This window comes from Octopus bimaculoides, chromosome 30, assembly GCF_046866305.1.
Source record: "Octopus bimaculoides isolate indiv1 chromosome 30, ASM4686630v1, whole genome shotgun sequence".
Taxonomy (NCBI): Eukaryota; Metazoa; Mollusca; class Cephalopoda; order Octopoda; family Octopodidae; genus Octopus; species Octopus bimaculoides.
Genome location: NC_142957.1, coordinates 17,920,847 through 17,931,096, shown reverse-complemented (window position 1 = coordinate 17,931,096; position 10,250 = coordinate 17,920,847).

The window sequence follows — 10,250 nt, the reverse complement described above, 5'->3', positions numbered from 1 at the left end:
ATTTTTCAACTTGTTGATTAAAAAAAAAATTAAAAAATAAATGTAAAATAGTTTTTTCTGTTTAAAAACAAAATCAATAAATTTCCCTCACCCCCACCCCCCTCCCAACCAGTAAAAAAAATTGAAACAACTACTTCTGCTACTACTACTACTACTACTACTACTACTACTACCACCACCACTACTACTTCTACTACAACAACAAATGTTTACTGTTTAATCTGCATTCTCTGTCTAGAACGTCCTGAATCCTGAATAAATCATGAATTAATTTTGATATATTTTGTTTGCTTTATTATTATTATTATTATTGTTATTATTCATCATCATCATCATCATCGTTTAACGTCCGCTTTCCATGCTAGCATGGGTTGGACGATTCGACTGGTGAACCGGATGGCTGCACCAGGATCCAATCTGATCTGGCAGAGTTTCTACAGCTGGATGCCCTTCCTAACGCCAACCACTCAGAGAGTGTAGTGGGTGCTTTTATGTGCCACCGGCACGAAGGCCAGTCAAGAGGTACTGGCATATCATCATCATCATCATCATCATCGTCGTTTAACATCTGCTTTCCATGCTAGCATGGGTTGGACAGTTTGACTGAGGACTGGTGAACCAGATGGCTGCACCAGGGTCCAATCTGATCTGGCAGAGTTTCTACAGCTGGATGCCCTTACACACACACACACACACACACACACAGACATATATGATGTACTTACGTAACTATTACATTGTCCTATGCTTAAAGCATGTAAAATCAAAAATTTTTAAATCATATCAACCCACCAGCCTCCAGAAAATAAAAACACAGAAACAAATAATTTAGGTTGGTTTTTTTTGTGTTTATTTATTTACATAAATTTACATAAATTACAACAACAATGACACAGACAACATAAGTACAATTACAAAACAAAAGTAGTTTCTATAAATATTTAAAACCTTCATATGTTTATATATATATGTATATATATATTCACCAAATAAATACTGGTTTTTTTTGTTTTTGTTTTTTCAATTTATATTTTTTCTTTCGCAACATAAATTCACAAAAGACAACACCGACAACAAAAACAACAGCAATTACAACAAAAACTATAGTGAAAGTAGGATGTCCCAAAAGTAAATTGCCCAACAGATATGTATTCAATTCAAACTTGGGTACTGCTTTTGGGACATTCTATATTTAAAAAAAAAAAAAAAAAAATTCCAAAATCCCCATAAGGATAAAAAACAAACAAAAAAAGATCAAAAATATTAATAAAAAGTTTTTTGTTCTTTTTTATTTTATTTATATATTAAGTTTTGATATTTTTTTTTTTTTTAGGTTTAGGGGTTCTCTACAGAGATTCAGGGGACATGCATACTGCAGTAGTTGTTATGCCGTACCCCGTGGACTTAGAAGAAATTCTGTGGGTCAACGTGAGACCATGTTTGTTGTCAACTGAGCTGAAAGATAGAGCAAGTAAGCCCTCCCTCCAATCAGACCCTAGTCCTTAAAAAAAAAAAGGGGGAAGGATACATTAGGTAATTTAATCTCAGGTGTGAAAAGAATAATATGTCAAGATGGTCATGGGTTGACTGTCTTGGATCATATGTTTTATTGGGAGTCCCTAAAAGTATGGCCTGTGGTTGTAGAGAGACTACATCTGATAAAATAGATGGAATGGTCACCACTGGAATGTCAGAATTATAGGTCTGTCTCCTCAGTGAAGGCTGAGCTGAAAACTAAACATATATATAATGTGGAACACTGTAAACAAGTGAGGAAGCCTCTATGCAATTACTCGACCAGCAAGAAATGGTGCTGAAGTCTTCCTCAGAATAAATTATTGTCCTCACAAATGAACCAGCATTTTTACCTTCCCGTGGACGTAAAAGACTAAAAAAATAAATCAGAAATTAATTTACTGCTAAATAATAATTTCAGAGCATTGCAGATGATTGGGTGTGTTACAAGTGGACACTACAAAGATTGGAGACATTACAAAAGGACATTACACAGTTTATGGATATTACAAGAGGACAACACAGAAATGAGGGACATTGGGACATTTACAAAGACAAGGGACAATACGGAGATGAGAGACATTACAGGAGGACAATACAGAGACAAGGAACATTACAGGAGGACAGTACAGAGACAAGGAACATTACAAGACAATATTACAGAGATGGGGACATTACAGGAGGACAATACAGAGATGAAGAACATTACAAAAGGACAGTACAGAGACAAGGGTGTATTACGAGAAAATATTACAGAGATGGAGACATTACAGGAGGACAATAAAGAGACAAGGAACATTACGAGAAAATATTACAGAGATGGAGACATTACAGGAGGACAGTACAGAGACAAGGAATATTACAAAGATGGGGACATTACAGGAGGACAGTACAGAGACAAGGAACATTACAGGAGGACAATACAGAGACAAGGAACATTACGAGAAAATATTACAGAGATGGGGACATTACAGGAGGACAGTACAGAGACAAGGAACAGTACAGGGACAAGGGACATTACGAGAAAATATTACAGAGATGGGGACATTACAGGAGGACAGTACAGAGACAAGGAATATTACAAAGATGGGGACATTACAGGAGGACAGTACAGAGACAAGGAACATTACAGGAGGACAGTACAGGGACAAGGGACATTACGAGAAAATATTACAGAGATGGGGACATTACAGGAGGACAATACAGAGACAAGGAACATTACAGGAGGACAGTACAGGGACAAGGAACATTACAGGAGGACAATACAGAGACAAGGGACATTACGAGAAAATATTACAGAGATGGGGACATTACAGGAGGACAGTACAGAGACAAGGAACATTACGAGAAAATATTACAGAGATGGGGACATTACAGGAGGACAGTACAGAGACAAGGAACATTACGAGAAAATATTACAGAGATGGGGACATTACAGGAGGACAATACAGAGACAAGGGACATTACGAGAAAATATTAGAGATGGGGTCATTACAGGAGGACAATACAGGGACAAGGGACATTACGAGAAAATATTACAGAGATGGGGACATTACAGGAGGACAATACAGGGACAAGGGACATTACGAGAAAATATTACAGAGATGGGGACATTACAGGAGGACAATACAGAGACAAGGGACATTACGAGAAAATATTACAGAGATGGGGACATTACAGGAGGACAATACAGGGACAAGGGACATTACGAGAAAATATTACAGAGATGGGGACATTACAGGAGGACAATACAGGGACAAGGGACATTACGAGAAAATATTACAGAGATGGGGACATTACAGGAGGACAATACAGGGACAAGGGACATTACGAGAAAATATTACAGAGATGGGGACATTACAGGAGGACAATACAGAGACAAGGGACATTACGAGAAAATATTACAGAGATGGGGACATTACAGGAGGACAGTACAGAGACAAGGAACATTACAGGAGGACAATACAGAGACAAGGAATATTACAAAGATGGGGACATCATAAGGGAGTATTACAGAGATGAGTGGACATTACAAGAGGACAGTACACAGAGGAGTGACATTACAAGACAATATTACAGAGATGGGGACATTACAAGGGAGTATTACAGAGATGAGAGATTTTACAGGAGGACAATACAGAGATGAGAGACGTTACAAAAGGACAGAATAAGAGACATTACAAGACAATATTACAGAGATGAGGGACACTACAAGAGGACAGTAGAGACAGGAGAGACAGTAGAGAGACAAGATACATTACAAGACAATTTTACAGAGATGAGAGACGTTACAGGAGGACAGTACAGAGATAAGAACATTAGAAGGACATCTTAGAGACGAGGGAAATTTCAAGGAAACATTACAATGATGAGAAATATTTTAAAAACATTAAATTTGGTATCTTTAGAGACATGAAGATAACTAGGAAAAAATACAAAAATGAACATTGATAGGACTTTAACATAAGTGAAAAATCATGCAAGGGAGAGGGTTAGTTTGTTGAATCTGTAACATTTATTAAATCAGACAGCAACAGTCATGGGACAAATATTTTAGCAAGGAAGGGTGTACAGTTGATGAAATATATACCAATAGAAGCCTGGCACTTTATTTTATAAATGTTCTGTCATTCCAGGATGATAAAAAGACAAACTTTGTAACAGTGGGAGTTAAACAAAATATATTATGAAATATCTAAATATTGCAATGGAACATTTATGTCTGCCATGCAACAAATTCCATGAACAAATGCCCTTTCATAAAACAAAATCAAAACAGTCTGTCAACATGATACATTCAGCTATGCATTCAAGGCATATCATAGGACTGTACCTCCACATGGTACCTCTTTACAGCTATGCATTCGAGGTATATCATAGGACTGTACCTCCACATGGTACTTCTTTACAGCTATGCATTCAAGGTATCTCATAGGACTGTACCTCCACATGGTACTTCTTTACAGCTATGCATTCAAGGTATCTCATAGGACTGTACCTCCACATGGTACTTCTTTACAGCTATGCGTTCAAGGTATCTCATAGGACTGTACCTCCACATGGTACCTCTTTACAGCTATGCATTCAAGGTATCTCATAGGACTGTACCTCCACATGGTACCTCTTTACAGCTATGCATTCAAGGTATCTCATAGGACTGTACCTCCACATGGTACCTCTTTACAGCTATGCATTCAAGTTATCTCATAGGACTGTACCTCCACATGGTACTTCTTTACAGCTATGCGTTCAAGGTATCTCATAGGACAGTACCTCCACATGGTACCTCTTTACAGCTATGCATTCAAGGTATCTCATAGGACTGTACCTCCACATGGTACTTCTTTACAGCTATGCGTTCAAGGTATCTCATAGGACTGTACCTCCACATGGTACCTCTTTACAGCTATGCATTCAAGGTATCTCATAGGACTGTACCTCCACATGGTACCTACTTACAGCAAAGTGTTTTCTGTACATCATAGGACCGTACCTCCACATGGTACCTCTTTACAGTTATGCATTCAAGGTACATCATAGGACTGTACCTCCACATGGTACTTCTTTACAGCTATGCATTCAAGGTATCTCATAGGACTGTACCTCCACATGGTACCTACTTACAGCAAAGTGTTTTCTGTACATCATAGGACTGTACCTCCATATGGTACCTCTTTACAGCTATGCATTCAAGGTACATCATAGGACTGTACCTCCACATGGTACCTCTTTACAGCTATGCATTCAAGGTATCTCATAGGACTGTACCTCCACATGGTACCTCTTTACAGCTATGCATTCAAGGTATCTCATAGGACTGTACCTCCACATGGTACCTCTTTACAGCTATGCATTCAAGGTATATCATAGGACTGTACCTCCACATGGTACCTCTTTACAGCTATGCGTTCAAGGTATCTCATAGGACTGTACCTCCACATGGTACCTCCTTACAGCAAAGTGTTCTGTGTACATCATAGGACTGTACCTCCACATGGTACCTCTTTACAGCTATGCATTCAAGGTATATCATAGGACTGTACCTCCACATGGTACCTCTTTACAGCTATGCATTCAAGGTATCTCATAGGACTGTACCTCCACATGGTACCTCCTTACAGCAAAGTGTTCTGTGTACATCATAGGACTGTACCTCCACATGGTACCTCTTTACAGCTATGCATTCAAGGTACATCATAGGACTGTACCTCCACATGGTACCTCTTTACAGCTATGCATTCAAGGTATCTCATAGGACTGTACCTCCACATGGTACTTCTTTACAGCTATGCTTTCAAGGTATATCATAGGACTGTACCTCCACATGGTACCTCTTTACAGCTATGCATTCAAGGTATCTCATAGGACTGTACCTCCACATGGTACCTCTTTACAGCTATGCATTCAAGGTATCTCATAGGACTGTACCTCCACATGGTACTTCTTTACAGCTATGCATTCAAGGTATCTCATAGGACTGTACCTCCACATGGTACTTCTTTACAGCTATGCGTTCAAGGTATCTCATAGGACTGTACCTCCACATGGTACCTCTTTACAGCTATGCATTCAAGGTATCTCATAGGACTGTACCTCCACATGGTACCTCCTTACAGCAAAGTGTTCTGTGTACATCATAGGACTGTACCTCCACATGGTACCTCTTTACAGCTATGCATTCAAGGTATCTCATAGGACTGTACCTCCACATGGTACCTCCTTACAGCAAAGTGTTCTGTGTACATCATAGGACTGTACCTCCATATGGTACCTCTTTACAGCTATGCATTCAAGGTACATCATAGGACTGTACCTCCACATGGTACCTCTTTACAGCTATGCATTCAAGGTATCTCATAGGACTGTACCTCCACATGATACCTCTTTACAGCTATGCATTCAAGGTATCTCATAGGACTGTACCTCCACATGGTACCTCCTTACAGCAAAGTGTTCTGTGTACATCATAGGACTGTACCTCCACATGGTACCTCTTTACAGCTATGCATTCAAGGTATCTCATAGGACTGTACCTCCACATGGTACCTCCTTACAGCAAAGTGTTCTGTGTACATCATAGGACTGTACCTCCATATGGTACCTCTTTACAGCTATGCATTCAAGGTACATCATAGGACTGTACCTCCACATGGTACCTCTTTACAGCTATGCATTCAAGGTATCTCATAGGACTGTACCTCCACATGGTACCTCTTTACAGCTATGCTTTCAAGGTATATCATAGGACTGTACCTCCACATGGTACCTCTTTACAGCTATGCATTCAAGGTATCTCATAGGACTGTACCTCCACATGGTACCTCCTTACAGCAAAGTGTTCTGTGTACATCATAGGACTGTACCTCCACATGATACCTCTTTACAGCTATGCATTCAAGGTACATCATAGGACTGTACCTCCACATGGTACCTCTTTACAGCTATGCATTCAAGGTATCTCATAGGACTGTACCTCCACATGGTGCCTCTTTACAGCTATGCTTTCAAGGTATATCATAGGACTGTACCTCCACATGGTACCTCTTTACAGCTATGCATTCAAGGTATCTCATAGGACTGTACCTCCACATGGTACCTCTTTACAGCTATGCATTCAAGGTATCTCATAGGACTGTACCTCCACATGGTACTTCTTTACAGCTATGCATTCAAGGTACATCATAGGACTGTACCTCCACATGGTACCTACTTACAGCAAAGTGTTTTCTGTACATCATAGGACTGTACCTCCACATGGTACCTCTTTACAGCTATGCATTCAAGGTACATCATAGGACTGTACCTCCACATGGTACCTCTTTATAGCTATGCATTCAAGGTACATCATAGGACTGTACCTCCACATGGTACCTCTTTACAGCTATGCATTCACGGTACATGATAGGACTGTACCTCCACATGGTACCTCTTTACAGCTATGCATTCAAGGTATCTCATAGGACTGTACCTCCACATGGTACCTCTTTACAGCTATGCATTCAAGGTATATCATAGGACTGTACCTCCACATGGTACCTCTTTACAGCTATGCGTTCAAGGTATCTCATAGGACTGTACCTCCACATGGTACCTCTTTACAGCTATGCGTTCAAGGTATCTCATAGGACTGTACCTCCACATGGTACCTCTTTACAGCTATGCATTCAAGGTATCTCATAGGACTGTACCTCCACATGGTACCTCTTTACAGCTATGCATTCAAGGTATCTCATAGGACTGTACCTCCACATGGTACCTCTTTACAGCTATGCATTCAAGGTATCTCATAGGACTGTACCTCCACATGGTACCTCTTTACAGCAAAGTGTTTGTCCCCACCATGACTACTACTTGACAATTGATGTTGGTATGTTAACATCTTCCTGACTTAGTGGTTTAGCAAAAAAGAATGACAGAATAAGTACCAGACTTGAAAAAAAAATAAGTATTGGATTAATTCATTTAGCAAAAACTGTCCTGATGGCAGTGCTCCATCATGGCCACAGACTGAAACAGACTGAAACAAGCAAATAATAAAAGATATAAATATTTCAAATAAATATATAAAACAAAGATGAATTCAATAGTCTGGGATATTATTCTTTAAGAAGACACATAGGGCTTTGGTAAAAATTAATTATGTCTCTTGACTGGATATAAACGAAGGACATGGCAGTAAAAAACTGGAAGCAAACACAACACCACATTGAGCATTACTATCACCGCTTGGTCTTTGGTTATTCTCTACTAAAGTTCTTTCCATCTCTAATATTCGGAGCAGAATCTTTCCCTCTTCCCCCCCTGCTCATATCTCACATCCTGACAATTGACCGGCAAGTGTTCAGGGTGGATATCATTTACATCAATCTTGATATTGTGAGAATGTAACCGGCAAAGCCATCGTTACCTCCCCTTCTTAATCTAATTAATAAGAAATAATTTCAAAATAATAAATACACGCAATTCATTCAATCAAGTCTCGCACTGAAAAATAATAATGAGGGTTTTTTTCATTTCCTTTAGGGTCCAGCCCTTCTTTCTTTCTCTTATTCTACCAGTACAGGGTCTAGGCGCATGTTGACTCTACTAAATCAATGCCAAGGGGCCCAGTAAACGTTTGTGCCCGAGGCCCCTTAATACTCTCTATTACTGCTACTACTACCACAACCACTACCACCACCATCACTACTACTGCTACTTCTACTACAATTAGTACAACTACTACTATTACCACCACTACTACTAGTACTATTACGACCACCACTAATGCTATTGCTGCTACTACAACTACTACTACTACTGCTGCTGCTATGTGAAAAGACCCTTTGAGTATGGGAACAGCAATTATGTCTTTGTTTTTGTTGTTTCTTTTTTATAAATTCCAAGCAAGACAAAAACCAAAAGTGAAGAAATAATTTCATCAACATAAGATGTCAAACTCTTTGAGCTTCTTTTTATTTTTCAGAAAAACTAGAAAATTCTAATTCCTTCTCTTGCAAATGCATCTTACAAAAAAAAAATATAATAAATAATAGTAAGAAACGCATAATTTATGCAAATTTTAAGACACTTTTAAAGAAGGAATATCTATAAGACATTTATGTTAGTCTAAATGTTTGTTACTATCATTATCATCATCATTATCATATTATTATTATTTCGAGGTGTTGCCCCAGCATGGCACAGTCAAAATGACTGAAATATGTAAGAGAGTAAAAGCATCTGGCCTTGGGTTACTGCCCTTGTTAGAAAGTAGTTCAGGTTCCTGCCTGCAGGAGTCACTTCAAACAATTGGGGAGTGTGCCAGAGGGACCACTGCTCAGCAGGGTTGGTCAATAACGGGAAGGAAAATAAAACAGGGCAAAAGAAACTGATTGGCTGATGAGATCACATGATAACAGAAACAGTTATACAGAAAATGATGGACAATGACACATAGAGCATTACAATTCTGAAATGAATGACAGAGATCGAAGGGAGAATTAAATATACACACATGTGTATGTATGTATATTATGTATATATATATATATATATATATATATATATATATATATATATATATATAGGAGAATTCATGAAAAACAACAGACGAAGACAGGTGGTGTTGAAAACAAATGGATGTGTTAGTATAATGCTCAAGAATAGAGAAAGTCTTTAACGTTTCGAGCCTACGCTCTTCAGCAGAAAGGAACACAGAAAGAAACAAGGTGAGTAACAAGGAGAAAAAAAATATATGTGTAGTGGCCAGCGATCTATCATGGCACATATATATATATATATATATATATACATATATACATGTGCATGTGTGTGAGGTTAAATTTGTTTAAAAGCCAGTTTTGAACAATTTTAACTTGACATTATGCAGCAGCCTTTTCTAGTGAATTTAACAATACAAACTTACACACAAACAGACATTAATAAATAAATAGGTACAGACATACAGACAGACATAGAAACAAAGATAGATTAATTAAATCTACTACACATACAACCCAACAAATCAATCTCTGCTCTTGTAGTAAAGTTTAAAACCCATGTTGTTATTATTATTATTATTATTATTATTATTATAGTTAAAACATTTTTAATTAAAAGTAAAAAACATAATTTTCATTATTATCACCATTATTACTAAAAATTCTTAAGTAAAAGTAAACCATTGTCATTATTATTATTATTATTATTATTAAAAATCAATTTTAATTAAACAAGTCATTATTATAATTACT